This window comes from Stegodyphus dumicola, chromosome 2 (genome assembly GCF_044657685.1).
Source record: "Stegodyphus dumicola isolate Sdum_Otavi_A_Nest chromosome 2, ASM4465768v1".
NCBI classification, from domain to species: domain Eukaryota; kingdom Metazoa; phylum Arthropoda; class Arachnida; order Araneae; family Eresidae; genus Stegodyphus; species Stegodyphus dumicola.
The window spans coordinates 33,895,930-33,914,071 of NC_140769.1; the positions used below are offsets into that span (position 1 = coordinate 33,895,930).

Here is an 18,142-nt window from a genome sequence, read left to right on the forward strand (position 1 = left end):
ACTTGTGCACTTACAATTGAGTCGAGTATCTTTTGGCAATCGCCTTTCAAAACGACTGGGAAACCTGTGTAACTAATTTTCACTGTTCACGTAAGGAAATTCACTCATTCATAAAATCAGGTTCTAGAACACATTTTCGAAACCGACAACGAAGTGGGTGTAATGACAGAAATATCATTTGGGTCAACAGAACCAGCCATTAAAAGATGAAAATTAATACTGCTTCAGTCTCCAACAGGCATGCAGAAAACTCTTCTCTTAATAAGAATCTGCGATCCTATCACACGTTTCATGCGAAACTTCGTAGATTTAACGACTGTCTCCTATAGGTCTCCAAAATGAGAGGCCGATGGAACATTCATTGCGCATTTAACGTTTTCATTAGTTAAGTAATTAGCAATTGTCTCTTTTTTCTTTTGTACAGCCTTTTAAATAATGCTTTGCACGGATAAAATTCGTTCCACAACCGCTGAATATTTCAGCTGCCATGCATCGTCGACCGATGAATTGTTTTAATGCTGCATTACATGCCTGAGCACTGACAAACTCTAAATGGACGGTTTCGTTGCAAAGCACACAAATGTATACATGTTCAATGGCTCAAATTCTCTACCACGTAGAGGGTTGATCAAAAATGGTCAAACAAAATCAGTACCACACCTAAGAAATGCTCTTCCGGGATACATTCTCGCAGACGATAAGTCTGCCGTCATTTGTTTCGAAAAATCAGAGCAAAATCTGGCACAGATAACGCAGTTTCCCACTTTTTAGAGTATTGCAGTTTTTACTGCTATAATCCAATATTTTTGTTTCATCGCAAAGTTAACAAATTGTACTCCTCCATGTACTCAATAATTTTGTAACAGGACGATTCTTACGCAAAATTACCTGAAGTTTCACAGACCCTGGTCAGCTGGCATTTTTTAAATGTCTCCCACATGTAGTAGCTCACTGTTGTCCAAGAAAGTATTTAAAGATATTAAAGACCTCTTTTTTAACACTCTCGCTTTTTTTAAAGTAGATATTTCCTTTTTATAATCAATTCTTTGAACTAGCTTAATTAGAATATCATGCGCTTCTTTTAGTTCCCTTGATTCTAAGAAAGAAGTTAAAATCCTATCCCCCTTACATTTCTAACAAACCTATTAAACGCCATGCGACAACTCTCTGCAGCTTGCTCCAAACTGAAAATTTGTCTGCCTCCTCCACCTGTATACCTCCGCCTGACCAAAGAATCTGGTATCTAAATACGAAAGAAATTTTGTAAGACCTTTCTCTCTCTTTGAGAAATTCTTATCATTAAAAAAGACTTCTCTACGACACCTTTGAATGCTATTTTGTAATTACGAAAATTTAGAAACACATCAAGAATATTTGAATTTATATATGGGCCAGTTTAAACATTCACAGAAAGATTATCTTTGGATTTTGAACTACACTTAAAGCCTATCCAAACTTAGATTGTGTAACTAAAATTTCATAATGAATCAGTTCCATCTCTCTCATTCACAAATTTTTTATATTACACCCCAAAGAAAAACATCTGAAACAAATATTATTTTATTTAATACTTTCTACCCGCTCATTTATTGAAAATCTGTTTAAATTAGGACAAATTTTAACCCGTGATTTTGACTAGTTTTACAAAAAATACATGTATGATTTTTTACTCCAGATAGAGTGGATGGACAAAAATATGGAAACACCTTGTGAAATGCATGTTTGAAAAGAAAGATTGATTTTTATGAAATATGTAGGTGGCGCTGGCGTTTTTGACTACTGACGCCACCTATACAACTTCGTAAATGTGCTAAACAGTTCAGTTGTTGTCGGAGTACTGTTATGTGAGGTTGTCATTGCATTATGTCAGAGTTAACAGACTTCGAACTTGGGCAAATTGTTGGAGCACGTTTGGTAGGTGCTTCCGAAGCAAGGTAGCTGAGGTGTTTAGTGTTTCAAGAGGTACTGTATCGAAGATTTATTCCGCATATTTGAAAAGCGGAAAAACATCATCTGCTAAATCACAGCGCGGACGAAAGTGTGTCCTGAGTGATCGTGACAGACGATCATTAAGGGCAATTGTGACGAAAAATAAGAAGACCACCGCTGCAAAAGTTATTGCTGAAATGAATGTTGTATTACCGAACCCTGTGAGTACCAAAACAATTAGAAGGGAGCTTCATAAACAGGGAATTGCTGGCCGTGCTGCAATTGAGAAGCCACTCATCAGTGATGCTAATGCCCGTAACAGGAAAAGGTGGTGTTTAAGTCATAAAGCCTGGACTATAGAGCAGTGGAAGCGAGTAATATGGTCTGACGAGTCTTCTTTCACATTGTTTCCCACTTCTGGCCGAGTTTACGTCTGGAGAACGCCATCTCAAGCCTATAATACAGACTGCTTGTTGCCAAGACTGAAACATGGCGGGGGTTCTGTTATGGTTTGGGCAGCCATATCGTGGTTCTCTGCTAGCCCCATGATAACTGTGTCAGGGCACATGACTGCCAAGACTTATGTGAACATTTTGGCCGATCAAGTTCATCCCATGGCACAAACTTTGTTCCCCGATGGTGATGGTGTCTTCCAAGACGACAAAGTCCCTGTTCACACAGCTCACATTGTCCAGGACTGGTTTTCTGAGCACGAGGATGAGTTGTCCCATCTCCCCTGACCACCACAGTCACCAGACCTGAATATTATCGAACCTTTGTGGTCTACATTGGAACGGAAAGTGCGTTCACGTTATCCACCGCCAACATCGTTATCTAAACTTGCCACCGTTTTGCAGGAAGAATGGTATAATATTCCCTTGGCAAACATACAGGAACTGTATTTATTCATTCCGAGAAGACTGCAAGCTGTTTTGGATGCCAACGGGTTTCCTACACCATATTAAGCAAAGAAACATGTTTTTTTAAAGGTGTTCCCATATTTTTGTCCAACCCCTGTACATAAATATTTGAAACATTTTTTAAATTATAATTACGATATAATATAACTTCTTTCGCCTCTTTTATTAGCCTTACCTGAAAATGGTTTTGTAAAAAGGGATTCTGGTTTCTGCTTACTTATTGATGACAAATAAATATTACATTCATGATTTAAAGTTTGGGATTCCATACTCCCTATTTAACTGCTATATGGGAATTTTAATTCACTATCGAGTTCACCGAATATCTTATCCGAAACCATAAGATCGCCCTCAATACAGACACTGTGAACTCAAATTATTAAATAAGAAGACCTCAATACATAACACTAATCAACATGATTTAATACTATACTTTATTTCAAAAAATCAAGATTACTATTCATCACAACCCCAAAAATAGAACCATAAGTTTTTACTTTGAATTTCCGCGCAACAAACTCCACCACCTCAGATTACAACACAATTTTTTACATAAAATTTGACAGTACGCTTGATTACCTTACCTAACCCCCTCCTAACACCAGAAAGTATTAATTTATAAGTCAAACAACAAAAATCAGAGTTATATTTTCAAATTTTCACAGGACTAGTTTCGATGGTTTTACCGAGCCATCATTCTCAGCTGCAAAAGCGCAAATGAAAAGGAGAGATACAATGATTAGATAAGATAAGAAAGCTTGGACAGGAGATAAGCTACTGGCGCCATCTGTTGATGAAACCAGAACTAAAACATAATTTCTTTAAAGGCTGAAGGCAAAGATGTCACATTTTCCATTGGTGAACTGGATTTTCTAGAGGCATTTCACATTCAAAAAAATCTTTCTGTGCTAGTTAACGACCCTAATTCCAACCCATCTTTATTAAAATTAGGGATAGAGAAAGGAAAAAATCCAGCAATAATACCTTTTAAAAAAATTATACATAGTTGAACAAATTTATGAAACTTCAGATATAATTGTTTGTTTTAAGGTTTAACAATACATTTTTTTCGTTCAAGAAGGATTTATATTTATTTTCATTTTACTTATTTATTTATTTTGTAAATTTTTGAATAATTCCTATCTGTGTGGTAAATAAATCGGATTAAATTAGCATCATATCTTTTTGTATAACGCTGATTTTTGTTGTTTGACTTTCTGAATTGGTATCTTTTTCTATATTTACCTATAACGTTCTCAGTTTGTAACTTCACCAGTTTTTTTATTCATTTCTTAAAAATGGTAAGTAACAATAATTATGATGCAGAAATCTTAGATTGGTGTGAATCTCATATAAAATTCAAAATCAAATTTTATATAAAATATGCTAATCTAGGGCTTCTCTTTTTAGACTTATATTTCACATGTTTCCTTTTAATTCCTTGTATTTTAGATGACATGCTTCTTTCCTCTACAGATTTATTTATTTCTTTGTCCCCGATACATTCTTATGAAAGGAAAATTTCATAAAAATCTGATCCCTCAAAGCAGCAAATCTAAATTAAAAATCAACTAATTCCAGGAACGAGGCTTGAGTTTTTCACTTTTTGTTGAATTAAAAATAAAGAAACGGAAAAGAAAGGAAGAAACGCTTCGTAATTTTTCTTGCAAAAAAATTCTCTATGCATTTTCCACCTCTGAACCCTAGAAGTTTTACGACCTTGTATTGCTTAATAATTAATTCAGCCCTGGCCAAAGTTTTTAGTGAATAGCCTCTTTTTTTCCCCCTGAAATGCTGAAAAATCATACGGAAATGGACCCAGAAAAGCACCATTGCCGCATGCGCTTATGAACGTAAGACGACAATATCTCCGCATGTTTAAGCTACTACATTTCAAAAAGTTACAGCCCATTGTTAGCGTATAATTTAGAAGTTTCTTTTCATTTAGTCCCACTGAAAACCAAAGTAATTGAAACTGGATATCAAATCGTCAGATATAAAGGCACAGCTATATTTTCTTACATATAAAAATGGCGACTTCTTTGTGCCTAAATTTGTGAACAGTGAAACCTCGGTTCACGAAATTAATTGCGCTCGTCGTTATAAACTGTTCGTGAACCAAAGCTACTTTTCCCATAGGAAAAAATGTAAAACATTTAACCCATTCCTGAAGCACAGATGATTCCTTATTTAAAGTTTAATGCAGTACTTTGAGCATCAGTTCGTAACAAAAATAATGGAAATCATTAAACCTAAGATTTAAAGAGGGGGAAAAAAATGGGCGAGCATAATATTCAGAAGATAAAAAGATGAAAATTGAATTCTATCATAACTATACGAAGGAAAGTGGACGGCATAAATGGAAAGTGATTGCGAAACAGAAAAGGAAGAAATGTTATTGCTCGGATGAGAAGCCTCCTTTCATTAAAACATCAGGTATCTATCATGCTTTATCACTTAGCGCAACTTGACTCTTTTTGAAACTCGCTATGCTTCTGTTTCACTCATAATTTGCCCAATGTGATATGCTATTGCTTACGTTTTTAAATGTTTCTGTAGTGGCACATGGTATTATGCTTTAAAATACTTATCAGGTTAATATCGTTACACGGAACTTTACCTCATTTTGCACAAATTTCGCGAACCAAAATCTTATCTCCGTCCTGTTCCTCTGAAAACAGGTCTTTTACAATTATCTTTTGTTACTGCTTCTGAAGATATTTCGGTTCTTTACTGTGGAATTCATTTAATGGTTCTTTAGTAAGGACCTCAGTAGCCTTCTGTAGTAACAACATGTGGCTTGGAATCAATGTTTATTTAAAAGCCATGGGTTTGACTAGAGACATAATATAATAGATAACAAAACAATATTGTTGCGAAATGCGCAGCTGCGGCAAGATAGCTTCCCCGCAGAGCAGGGTTAGAGTTGCCAGGAAATGACAAATAAATGAGGGATTGGCGACGAAATTAGCGATGTCATAGACGAAGCGAGAACATTCTAGAACGCCTTTTCAGCGATTTTCTCAGGAATATTCTCGAAAGTAAGTTAAAGTTATATACACCCTGCATGTACGGGGAGTAGTAGCACTGTCTTGAATCAGAGATTAGCTTGAGAGCAATCTACAGAGTTGAGAGCTGTACTTTAGTGCTTTGCTGTGACACTGTCTTCACAGTTATAGCCTGAAGGCTGTGTTGCTGACTGTTTCAGCGTGTTCATCGCAGTCTCTTCGACGATTGCAAACGTGTTTTGGAACTGTCTTGAGTAATACTGGTGAGTAAATTGTATTTTGATTCTTCATCAAGTGTCATCATCAGTTACCTCAAATCCTCGAACCCATAGAAAGCAGCAATATAAATAAAAATACTATTACTGGCAAAACTCAAAATTATCATTGTAAAAACTGTAAAACAATCAGGTCATGATTTTTTCGATCTCGAAATCGTGGTCCTGTAAGATTATCGCTGTACGCTTTGTTAATGAAAGCTGAGCAAAAGGTTTCTAGAAATCCCTGAGTGTTAATTCTTTGTCGGAGGGTTACCACAAAACAAAAATTTTTGAAAATCTTTTGTTGCCGACTTGAATGTTCATAAATCGAGACATCGTTCAGCATTTGAGACACCTGTTGTTCACATAATTTGTTAGTGAACCGATTTTTTTGTGACGAAGCGTTCCTGATCTGCGATTTCACTGAATTTCTTACACATTATATGCTTTGCGTTTCAATTATTTTTTAAATCATTTTTCTGTAATACGACGATTAATACCAGTAATAAAGTTTTGACATTTTAGGTCAAAAATTATTTCCATGAATAAGTATACTGCTAGACTCACAAGTTCCTCCAAATTAAGTTACTGAAGTATTTAGAACTAAGAAGTTTTTAAACACAATGGTTGAAAATACAACTGCGTTGTCATAAACGTTCTCTTCCAGTCTTTCCACTCCATAAAAGAGAGACAAAAGCACAAAAAAATTCTTTTATAATCCATAACAAAAGAAAGACCTTGGGAATCTCTGACTATCTATGTCAGCATCTGGAGAAAATAGTGCTTGTAAGATTACGCAATTCTTTAAACCAAAATCGATAATAAGGAAAAGTTTAAACGCTTTATTCACATGGGGGATTATACGCAGAAAGCTCGTTTCATAAAGCAGAAAGCATATTTATATTTCAGTTCACAAGAAGCATTATATTTTATTACTATATGTGAAGTTGTGGTATTATACTTTACATTAAAATAAAATATACGATTTCAATTGTTGAATTCAAATTTTCTAAATCAGTTTTCAAAGTTAGAGCTAATGATCATTTAAAAACACAGAACTGTTCAGTTCATGTCATTAATTGAACAGAAATATAAAGAGATATATATGTCTTTCCAAAAACGCATAAATATCACAAATAGCAAGAAATCTTGAGCCAATCTCTTTTTAGTAACAGGGAATCCGTTTATAGAGATCATCCCTCTAAGACGACCTCCTCTGAAAATGACTATGTAAGATTTATATCAATTAACACAGTACCTTATTATTTTGTCTATACTATCACTTCTCCTTTCGCCAGTTCTCACCAGGACGCCAATTTGCTACATGTGTACTGGAACAGATTTCTAAGAAATTAAGGAGAGAGCTTTGCCAACGACGCTGATCGTAACATTTCCTCGCCCAGCTCTGAGAATTACTCGACGGGCGTTAGCTTTTTGCTAGCCAAGTTGCTAGAAAACTGGTTTGTGAATTTCCGAAGTGAATTACTTTAAATTTAAATTTACGTTTTATATTAGTCTAAAATCACGCCAGTAGCACGACTTAAATAGTAAACTTCAAACTTAATAATTTGCATAGATTTCAAATTGTTAAGTTTGAAGTTTTAATAAAAAGGTTATTTAAACTTCCGCCTGAGTTGTTTTAATAGACGGAGCGATAGTTGCAGCAGTCTCATAAGGAACCCTTAAGGGATCCATAAATTAATAAATGAGTGGTTCCCTATAAGTAATATTTATGAAAACAAAATTAAATAATACAAGGAATGCCACCGACAATCATACACTTTAAAGCTATTGTCACATATAAAAAGATATAGGAAAAACATATCTATTGCGCAATTTTTTCGCTTTGTCATATGCTATGAAACATTCATTAATTGCGGTACATTAAGATTAGCATACGAATCGAAAAGGCACACCATAACAACCACGAAATGAAATTACGAAGCTAATTGGTTGAAAAATGAACAATCCGAAATTTTTCAAGGAAGGGGAGGGGAACCGAGAATTATTTCAATGGTGGATTCACATTTGTTCCCAAAAGTTGGTTGTCTATAATTGTGAGATGTGTGGCACCGCTTCAAAGCGATTACTTTCAGAGAAAGAACCTTAGGTTTGCATGGAAACCAAAGTGGTTTCACGGTAATTACAAAACAATCTATTGTCACAGCTTGTGAGGCTCGCTTGCGCTTCTCGATCTGTTGTTACTTGCTTGTTTCGCCAACTAATGGGTGGTGCGGCATATGAGTTCTCAATGCCCTTGGCGATCAAAAATGACGTTGGTTTTCGAGCGTGAATCTGTTACATGACAGCCAAATACCGCACCGCTATCGCAAAAGCGCTATATGCTTTGGTATATTTTGATATTTGAACTACGTGATGCGAGCGCTTTGATTGGTTCTCGGGATCGCTACAGCATTATACTTTCCCTTTCACTATTTTGCTTAATAAGTAGTTTTCTTCAATTGAGCAAATTTTTATAAATAACGCATTGTTTACAGGGTTATTACACGATCATGGAACACACTTGGAGGGGTGGTTAAGCGTATTAGAGCATGTATTTTTTGTATAGGTATGTAGAGTCAAAAGTGATCCGTTAAGGTACGAACGAAGAAAATGACACGGGAGGAAAAATGTGTTCATTTAGAAAATCAAAGCAAAGTGCTTCTTTGCAGCAAAAGAGTATTTACGAAAAATGTTCAAAATTTCGACCATCAACAACAGTAACACGTGTTTGGTAGCATCATAGAAGGGATCAGCGAACACTTTGAAAATGACAGGGCATTTCGCGCACGCTTGCACCCGTAGTGGATAGTCGTGCAACGAGTCCTCCACTGAATCAACGGAAATCTCGTAAATGATGCTCTTCAGATGCCCCCACAAAGAGAAATCCATGTTGGATAAATTTGGCAAACGCGGTGGCTATCGAACTGGTTCACCACGCCCAATCCATCGCCCCGACAAATTCATTTCTAAGTAATTCCGGACCACAGGTCGTAATGGAATGATCCATCATCATGCTGGAATCACATGCGATCACGAACGACAGACGGAACATCCTGAAGCAATGCCGGTAAAATCTCTTGCAGAAAAATACGATAACGTGAATCATTGAGACGTGCAGGCAGGAAGTATGGGCCTGCGAAATACTCGTTAACAATACCTGTTTTTTATGCAATACTCTCCAAACGGCAGACTGATTCGAATGCAGACGATGTGCAATAACTCTTGTACTTGTGTGGGGTATTTCATCCACAATGTTCAAGATGGAATCTTCCATGCGAGGTGGTCATACAGTTCTTGTTCCACTCCTATTGCCAGAGTTGGCGCCAAATGACCCGTTTTGACACAGGGACCAATGCAATCTCTCGAACATTGTATGCTTCGGCATGTTTTTGCCTGTTCGGAAGATGTTTCTGGTGCAAACTACTCTCTCTGCCGTTCTCATTAGCAGCGCCATACATTAGATTCATGTCAGCCTTTTTACTGCTGTATTGCTGCAAAGAAACTGCTTTGATTTTCTAAATAAACACAATTTTCTCCCGTGTCATTTTTTTGCGTTCGTGCCTTAACACGTCACTTCAGACCCTACATTTCTATAAAAAAAATTTTAGTACACTCAGCCACTCCTCCAAGTTTGTCCCATGATCATAGAATCACCCTGTATATTAAAATCTCGTGCTTACAGTCGAAGCGTGCCGATTCTAGCTATAATTACTTTGCAATAACTGCATGCTTTGTGTTTGATTAATATATACCAAATAATAATAACGTAATAAACTACAATAAATTTAATACAACTAAATACAACACAATTTGGTAAAAAAAATTATGATAATTAATATACTCTAACAAATCTCAGCACAAACAATGTTATCCTTGGAACAGGAAATGTCATTTTTCTTTTGAATTAATTCTTTAAAAATTATTATTCTTTAAAAAGATTGTCAAGGAGTGTATGTAACCCGTTATAAATTCAAAAGGAGTTTATTTATTTATTTATTTTCTTTTCGAAAAAACGAAAAGAAATATCGATTTCTTTCGACTCATTTCCCCCCTTCATTAAACAAAGCAGATACTTTTTTAATAGCTTATACTTACCATTTCACTCATTTTACATTCACATTAACGTTCTCAGCCACACTGAGATTTTGCAAACTAAGTAATCTAGGTTTAGTTTAAGAAAATTAAAGTCCTTGAGAAATCTGAAACTTCAGTGGGGTAGTTTAAAAATGTTGTCCACATAAAATGGATATTTTCAACCACAGTACAAGGTGTTCCATAAATTTAGGCACTTTGACACGTACTTTCGCGGTTTAGTTAGAAAGTTAATTAGATGTCAGAAGAGTAAATGCATTCTCTGCTTATCACATAACAAAAAATCGGAGGGTTAAAAAGAAAAGCGAGCACAGTTTTCAAATAAAAAATATGAAATACTTCATCATTGCTTGGGTTACTGTGAACACGTCACTTAACCATTTAAGGGTTAATAAAAGCGTCCACCAGAGGCCTAGTGTTTAAGTTAGGGGGAACAAATAACTTTGTTCGAGATTCGTGCCTGATTTTACCGATAAGAAGCATAAATATGAACCAATTTCTCTCTTCAGGAAAAAAAAATAAAAAAATTCTTGTTTAGCCCCCCTTAAAAAACTCCTTTTAATAAAGCTTAATCATAACTAATCTTAATACTAACGAATAAGACTTTAAAGAACTGGTTTTTATCATTCATAAGGCATAACACAATTTAAAAGCTATATTTTATACAACTTAAAATTATATAAAATTATTAATAATATAAATATAATTAATAATTATAAATATTATTAATTAATTAATTAATTATTATTAATTACTAATATAAATTTATCTAATGTAATAATAAAATTACATACATAATAACATTATGTATGTATAATTATTAATATATTATAAATTATATAAATATAATTATTTTACATTTATATAATTTAAAAGCTATATATTTGATTATATTGCATTAGATCTAAAAGCGAGCAAGTTCAAATCGGAAATGATACCAAAATAGTAGTTATTTTTACAGTAAAAAATGTAAATAGAGAAAGATTCAAAGAAAGGGAACACGATGCTTCTACTTTGAATGCTTTATCAGATATTCGCATCCTATTTCCTGGTTTGTATATCCGTATTTAAGCTTCCATGCGATATTTTGCATATTTTTCTAATGATACTCGAAATGATAAATCCAAAGGGTTTACGCGAATGACGATAATGAAAACAGTAACAATGAAAAATATTATTTTTTTTTTATATTACAAAAATGCTTTTGCATACGTTACATCACAATTTATTTATATGTTACAGTGTCAGAATACATTCTGAAATGTTTTAATGAGCTAAATTAGTAGTTTCCTATTCGCCACGTGCATCGTTCTTTCTTGATGGGCTAATAACAGTCGACATGAACCACTTAATCTTTTTTGCACGGAAGCAAAAACTTCGTGATAAGATATCTGTTGGTAAAATTGTTCACCGTGTTCATCACTAATCGCTCCCATTTTATACAGAACATCCCAGCAGCAACCCAGTTTTTGAAAATCTTTCAACCATCTTTTCGACTATGCTCTTATAGTTTGCACGACTGATATTTCCACGGAACTTTTGTGTAACATCTTGGAATGATAGCTATGATTCCATTTTTTAATTTCAGAAGAACATTTTCGAAACTGTCATTCTGAGTGTTCTTTCTGAGTGGACTGATAAATATTCTTTCTTTTTAGCTTCTGATATGGAAATAGAAAAAATCTCAGAAATATTTAAATTCCTCATCATCCTGATTCAAAGATTTAACCAAAGCTTCCATTAATTCTACAAAGTGGTCAACTATACAGACAGAAATGAAGGACACTTTGCTAGTAAATGAGAACGCTCACGTGTTCGTGTGTTCGTTATGTAGTACATAATGCTTACCTATTACTATCACATCCGTGAAGAGTGTAAAAACGAAAAAAAAACCTTAAGTGGAAAGTGGCAACCGAATGATGATCATGCGCCCAAACTAATCATAGAACTTCAGCATTGCTGACTGTGATTTTAAGCACTGCTGATTTGATTCAGCTTGCATTTTATTGCTAATCACAATCAGCAATAAAAATGACAAAAAAAATTTAGTCGGAGAAAGAAAACGGGATCAAGAAGAAAAGCTCCAGTGTTGAAATTCAGGAACCATGTTCTATTTAAGCTAGAATACAGGCTTCTGTTGACCCTAACATGACAGTTGGCACCCTAACATGACAGTGATGAACAGAAGCAAACTTGTTCAGGAACAGCCTGATGGCTTATATTAAGAACATCCGAAAAAGTCGTAACTCCAGCTTTTATTATTTGAAAGTTTCCCCTTCCCTTAGAGAAAAAAGAGAATGACCATATCCTTCAATTAGTTCTAAGAGACAGAATACCAGAAGTATATTTATTTGATTTATTCACGAAAAGCAATTCCTTCTAAATAGCAACTTTTCTTTTCCTATCCATTAATCACACGAAACATCACCAATCTACACAGGCAAAGTAAGTGCAATTTTCATGTTTCATTTTATTATTTAGAAAATTTAAGTGCCTTATTTTTATTTAGTTTAATAAAATGGATATCGTTTAAGATTTAGAAACGGTCTCATTTTCCGTTATTTCTCATAAGGAGAACTGAATTAGATTTCGATCAGTTTAAAGTTCGAACGATTTCCAGGAACAAAATAATTTCTAAATACAAAGCACCACTACTATGCGGTGTCTGTTGGCAATCCTGCTGAAATTATTCCGTTGTATACATACTGCGATATACTGTATTGTACTGGGTTTCTATTGCCGGAGCAGTACTTCCCAGTCATTACCTTGTATACATGGAACTACGCCCGTGGTTTTCTTTCCTCTGGACTAACGTTTCTTTCAGCCAATCACTAGCTTACCTGATTGTGGCTCACACGTGACCCAGTACTTCATTGCAGTACATTCAGTACTTCATTCGTTGACACCACTGTTTCTCTCGATGGACCATTACTCTTATTCTCACTACTCTGGACTTATGTAATTCTCTGAAATGCTATCTTCATCCTGAAATGCTATTTACACGTTAAGACATATATTTATTAGTCATAGGGCTTCGGCATAGGAACTCGTGCCTCGTGGTCAGCGGCCATCTAGCAGACTAGCGGTGAAATTCTGGTGTCACACTCACTTGTAACTACTTGTATTTGTATTGTAATTTGTCAGTGACTTCACAGATGAGTTTTTATATAAAAGACTATTTAAACAAATAATTGAAGACTCTTTAAAATGCTTTTCTGCATAAGAACTTTGGTATGTCTTAATATAATCTGCTAAATAATTTAATGAGTCTTATAAAATACAAAGCAACTATTTGCATAGGAAAGGATGCTTTTGTGGAGGACTCTTTATGAGCCAACATGTATGGAATCAATAATTAAAATTGGAAGTTTCAATCCCTCTAATTACTGGGTGATTCACAAACCGTGGGTGGCATCTCCCAGTGAGTTACAAGACAGGCTTGGTCAGCCTTAAAAGCTTTTGAAGTCCTATATTTTATAACATAATTATCCTAATAACGAATTACTATATAATTATCAATTAATTCTTCACAAACATCAATTTGTTATTATGTCATTACTACGCCACTGTAGTGAACCCGATGGTTACGCGAAACCAGCTGTCATATCGATGCTACTGAGTTAAAATTCCACAGAAGGCACAGATGCTTTATATGTGTAACATTTTTGTAGCATTTAAAATCCCTTGAGCATAGTAGCCCCTCAGATATCGGTGGCGGGGGAGAAGAAGTGCAATATGACTTCATACTATTCTGTTGCTTATTATCGAACGGTTTAAATAAAAATTACCAAAGACAGCGATGGCATCCAGTATATGATTAGTGCCGCTCAAATACAAGTAGTTACAAGTGAGTGTGACACCAGAATTTCACCGCTAGTCTGCTAGATGGCCGCTGACCACGAGGCACAAGTTCCTATGCCGAAGCCCTATGACTAATAAATATATGTCTTAACGTGTAAATAGCATTTCAGGATGAAGATAGCATTTCAGAGAATTACATAAGTCCAGAGTAGTGAGAATAAGAGTAATGGTCCATCGAGAGAAACAGTGGTGTCAACGAATGAAGTACTGAATGTACTGCAATGAAGTACTGGGTCACGTGTGAGCCACAATCAGGTAAGCTAGTGATTGGCTGAAAGAAACGTTAGTCCAGAGGAAAGAAAACCACGGGCGTAGTTCCATGTATACAAGGTAATGACTGGGAAGTACTGCTCCGGCAAAAGAAACACAGTACAATACAGTATATCGCAGTATGTATACAACGGAATAATTTCAGCAGGATTGCCAACAGATGGCAGCATATTGCAAACAATGTATCATCAGCAGCAAATAAAAGCACACGTTTACTAGCAGGTTATAAGTAAAAACAATGACAATAAAACAATCACAGTTGGCCGTACAGTTATAGTCTTGTTGCACTAACTGCGCAGCTATACATGTACGACTAATGGTGAAATTCTTACGTTCCGCCCGTTTCTAACCTATTCCTAACTGCGCAGCTCGGCTCAGTTTCGAAGGAGACCACCTCCCATCTCTCCTTCCCTAACACCAAATTCGAAGATTGTACCCATCGGTATGGCAGCCAACGTCAAATTCGAAGATTGTTCCCATCGGTATGGCAGCCAACGTCGTTAACCACTCTACCAGCAGCATTTCATCAGATTTGTAGACCCATAGAGCTAAGGAAAACAATAATAAACATTTTGGAAATTCCTAGCACGTTTAGCACTTTCCAGCAATATTTCATCATAAAAGCACAGAGAATTTGTTTCTACCTTTTCGCGAAACTTCCCCACCCCCTTTTTTTTTTAACTAGGCAGAAAATATCAGTATCATCTTATGAAACAAAATACTACATTTGATAATAATATGCTCTTGCCTTTAACATACAACTTTCAAATTAAAGTGCGTTCCACAATTAAGAATCACTCTATAAAACGAATACTTAAATGAAAACTTTAAATTACATTTACAACCGGTATATTAGAACTACTTCCCTCAATAATTGGAAAAACTAAAAATGGTAGCATAAGCGTATAGTTATATGGTAAAATAATGTGTATCTGTACGTAGTACAATAACGTGTACGCGAGCAGTAATATGGTATAATGAGAGGAGCTGCTCCAAAAGATTACCAGTCCTTTGTTACACACATCAATTCTCACTCGCTAGTGACCTCTTGAACACTCCCATTAATAAGCTGAAAATCTTCCTCCATCCAATGTAGACTAATGCAGCCCACTTTTGTCAATGACAGAATGTGGCTAATGTTACAACAAGGACCAAGTAAAATGCCCAAACCAAATATTCCGAGAGAATAAATATTCATGAGGCACTTAAGCTAAAATGATGCGAAAACAACCCTTGGCTTCATTTCAAAGGACCAAGTAGCGCAATTTTCGTAATACGGGGTTTCAGTTGGAAAGCTCTGCAATTCCCCTCCTACTGGGGAAATAATGGCTTTGCTTTACGATTAGTTAGGCATTGCACATTTTTATTTTAATAGTCCAAATTCAGAATATTCGATTTTGTACTAAACAGAAAAAGAATAGATAAAATATTAACGAGTTAACTTTAGCTGGTTGATTAATTAATTAAAAAATCTCCACTGATGATATAACTGTTCATCAAAGCTCATAGCTCAGTCGCTGAATTCATATGGAAATTCTGGACAAGAAATGTACGCTATCTCTGAGAAATGGATGCATTCAAAATCTGTTGATTCGATACTCCAGTCCGATGTGCTGGTGGTAAAAAAAAAACATAAGTGTGAGATTTTAAGATTCTCTCTCCTTCAAGTACGATCCCGATTAATGATGGAATGGCTCTCGGCATAGTTATTCTATCATCAGAGACTCAACCAAGGTTATTCACGAGGAGGAATTTAAATCTGGAAAAGGAGATAAATAACAATAAAATTAAGGCAATTGAAAACTATACATCCAAGTGAAGGGAGGATTTTCACAGGGAAATGGTTGTCCTACTTCCATCAATCAGTTAGCCCTTTCATCGGTAAGGAGTTACTATGTTTCCGATTTTAGTTAACTGGCCACTAATAAGCTCATGGGTTATTCTTAGAAGAGGTAGCATAAACTATGACTTTCAGCAATTTAATTGGTTAAACTGAGAATCCGTTGATATGATTTTTATATAAGATGACTAGGAGAAAGCTGCAAAGCACTGGCGATGGTTCTCTGCGTTATAACTTAGAGAGATTTTACTGCGTAGTCAGAAAAATGAAATTCGAAGGAGAGACTTATAGACAGATGTGGCCGAATTGGACACAATTTTTATTGCTGGACATGGACTAATTATAGAAAACATATTTTTCATCACACATGATCATGGAAGCAATACGCGGCCCACAATTTTAGAGTATCACATTTTAAATAACGGCGTAGTTAGCAGCACAACAAAGCAAAGGTAGCGAAGTAACGTATTGGGTGGAAGAGTCAAAAGCTAAAGCGCGCAGTTATCCAGCATGGAGGTTCACCAAGAGAAAGTTTTGGTTTAGATTAGAACGGTTTCAATTCTCGAAATTTTGAGTTCAGGTTCCGAATTAGCTACGTCACCAGCTTTACGCAAATCATACAAGATAGACTGATAGAGAAATGTGCGATTTTTAGAATAAAGAGGGGGAATTAGACTATTGCTAATTTAACTCATAATTTTGATTTATATATTTTTTATTTTATATCTTTATCTTATAAATATATTGGGCAACTGTCGTAAGTATTTATTACTGGGCGATAAGTGGTGAGTTCTAAAATTTCCTAAGGTCTCCTTTCCGTTTTACAACTGAAAGACTTTGATGCAATTTATACAAAACGCCAATAACATATTCACAAATTATAATTATCGCAAATTTTAGATTTCTATTTGATCAAGCAGACAAGGAAACGAAGACAAAGTTACTTCTCTATTAGTTCTTTATCTTATAAAGTGCTCGGACCTTTTGGAACTTCTTACGCATTTTTAACAAAAAAAAAAAAAAAAGGCCAATTTGAAATACAGACGACCAGTGAATATGAAACATTGGTAATTCGCCCTCATACGTAACGTTGTAAGGATTATGTTAATTTTATTAACAGTCAAATTTTAAGTTAAACTTCCTTTCCTATCGATTCTTACTTACACTTACCAGTTCCGGCCAGAACGTAGTTTTAGAATCACGTCTGAATAATAATGAAGAAGAGCGGTATATAACCGCGAAGTTCTACAGTCTTAGAGAGAAAGATACCAGATATTCTGGCTGCACGCGTCCGCCTTTTTTAGACTACTCTCTCGTAAGCTATTATTACGGTCGGCCGTACTTTAGGCCCTTGATAGCTTTGCAGTCAAGTAGCGTTGAGGGGCCAACTCTGTTAGAATTTTGATAGCTTCGGCTATATCTCTTTAGTTAAGATTAGTTTAGTTTAATTCTTAAATTCTTAAATAAAGTTTCTTAAATTCAAGCTAGTTTACCCTTCTATCTTGTTGTTTCCTGTCACACGAACTCAAGCGATTATTCGCTTCTCAGTTCTTAAGATTCTTCACTTCCAACAGTAACTTCGAATTACACAGAGGGAAATCCTACAACGTAATACAGTATTATTATTATTTACAAGTATTTAAAAAATACGAACAAGTATTTTTTCCCTTTAAAAGACATCTCACTCAAACATCACTCCTGTTAGACGGATAGCCCTCGATGCTCTGCATGATCAATAACTGAGTAAGACAATAGTCTAATAAAAATCTAATACAAAAAGAAACATAAAATAATTCCAAAAACGAGAAAATGAGATAGCAATGGAAGCTTAAGCATGAGATTATTCACATATCAATTCCATTTCGATCATCTTATAGCAGAACAGCAAATGATAATGCTACTTAAAATTTTTCAAAAATTCAAAATTAACGTCGTGAATATAATGAATGCCTATAGCATATC

The 18,142-nt window shown here is 35.2% G+C and overlaps 1 protein-coding gene across 3 annotated transcripts in view; it reads right to left on the minus strand.

The window, feature by feature from the left end:
• LOC118184155 (calcium/calmodulin-dependent protein kinase type II alpha chain-like) overlaps positions 1-18,142 on the minus strand; it is a 219,313-nt gene that overhangs the window by 153,316 nt on the left and 47,855 nt on the right. The gene's annotated exons all lie outside the window — the stretch shown is intronic.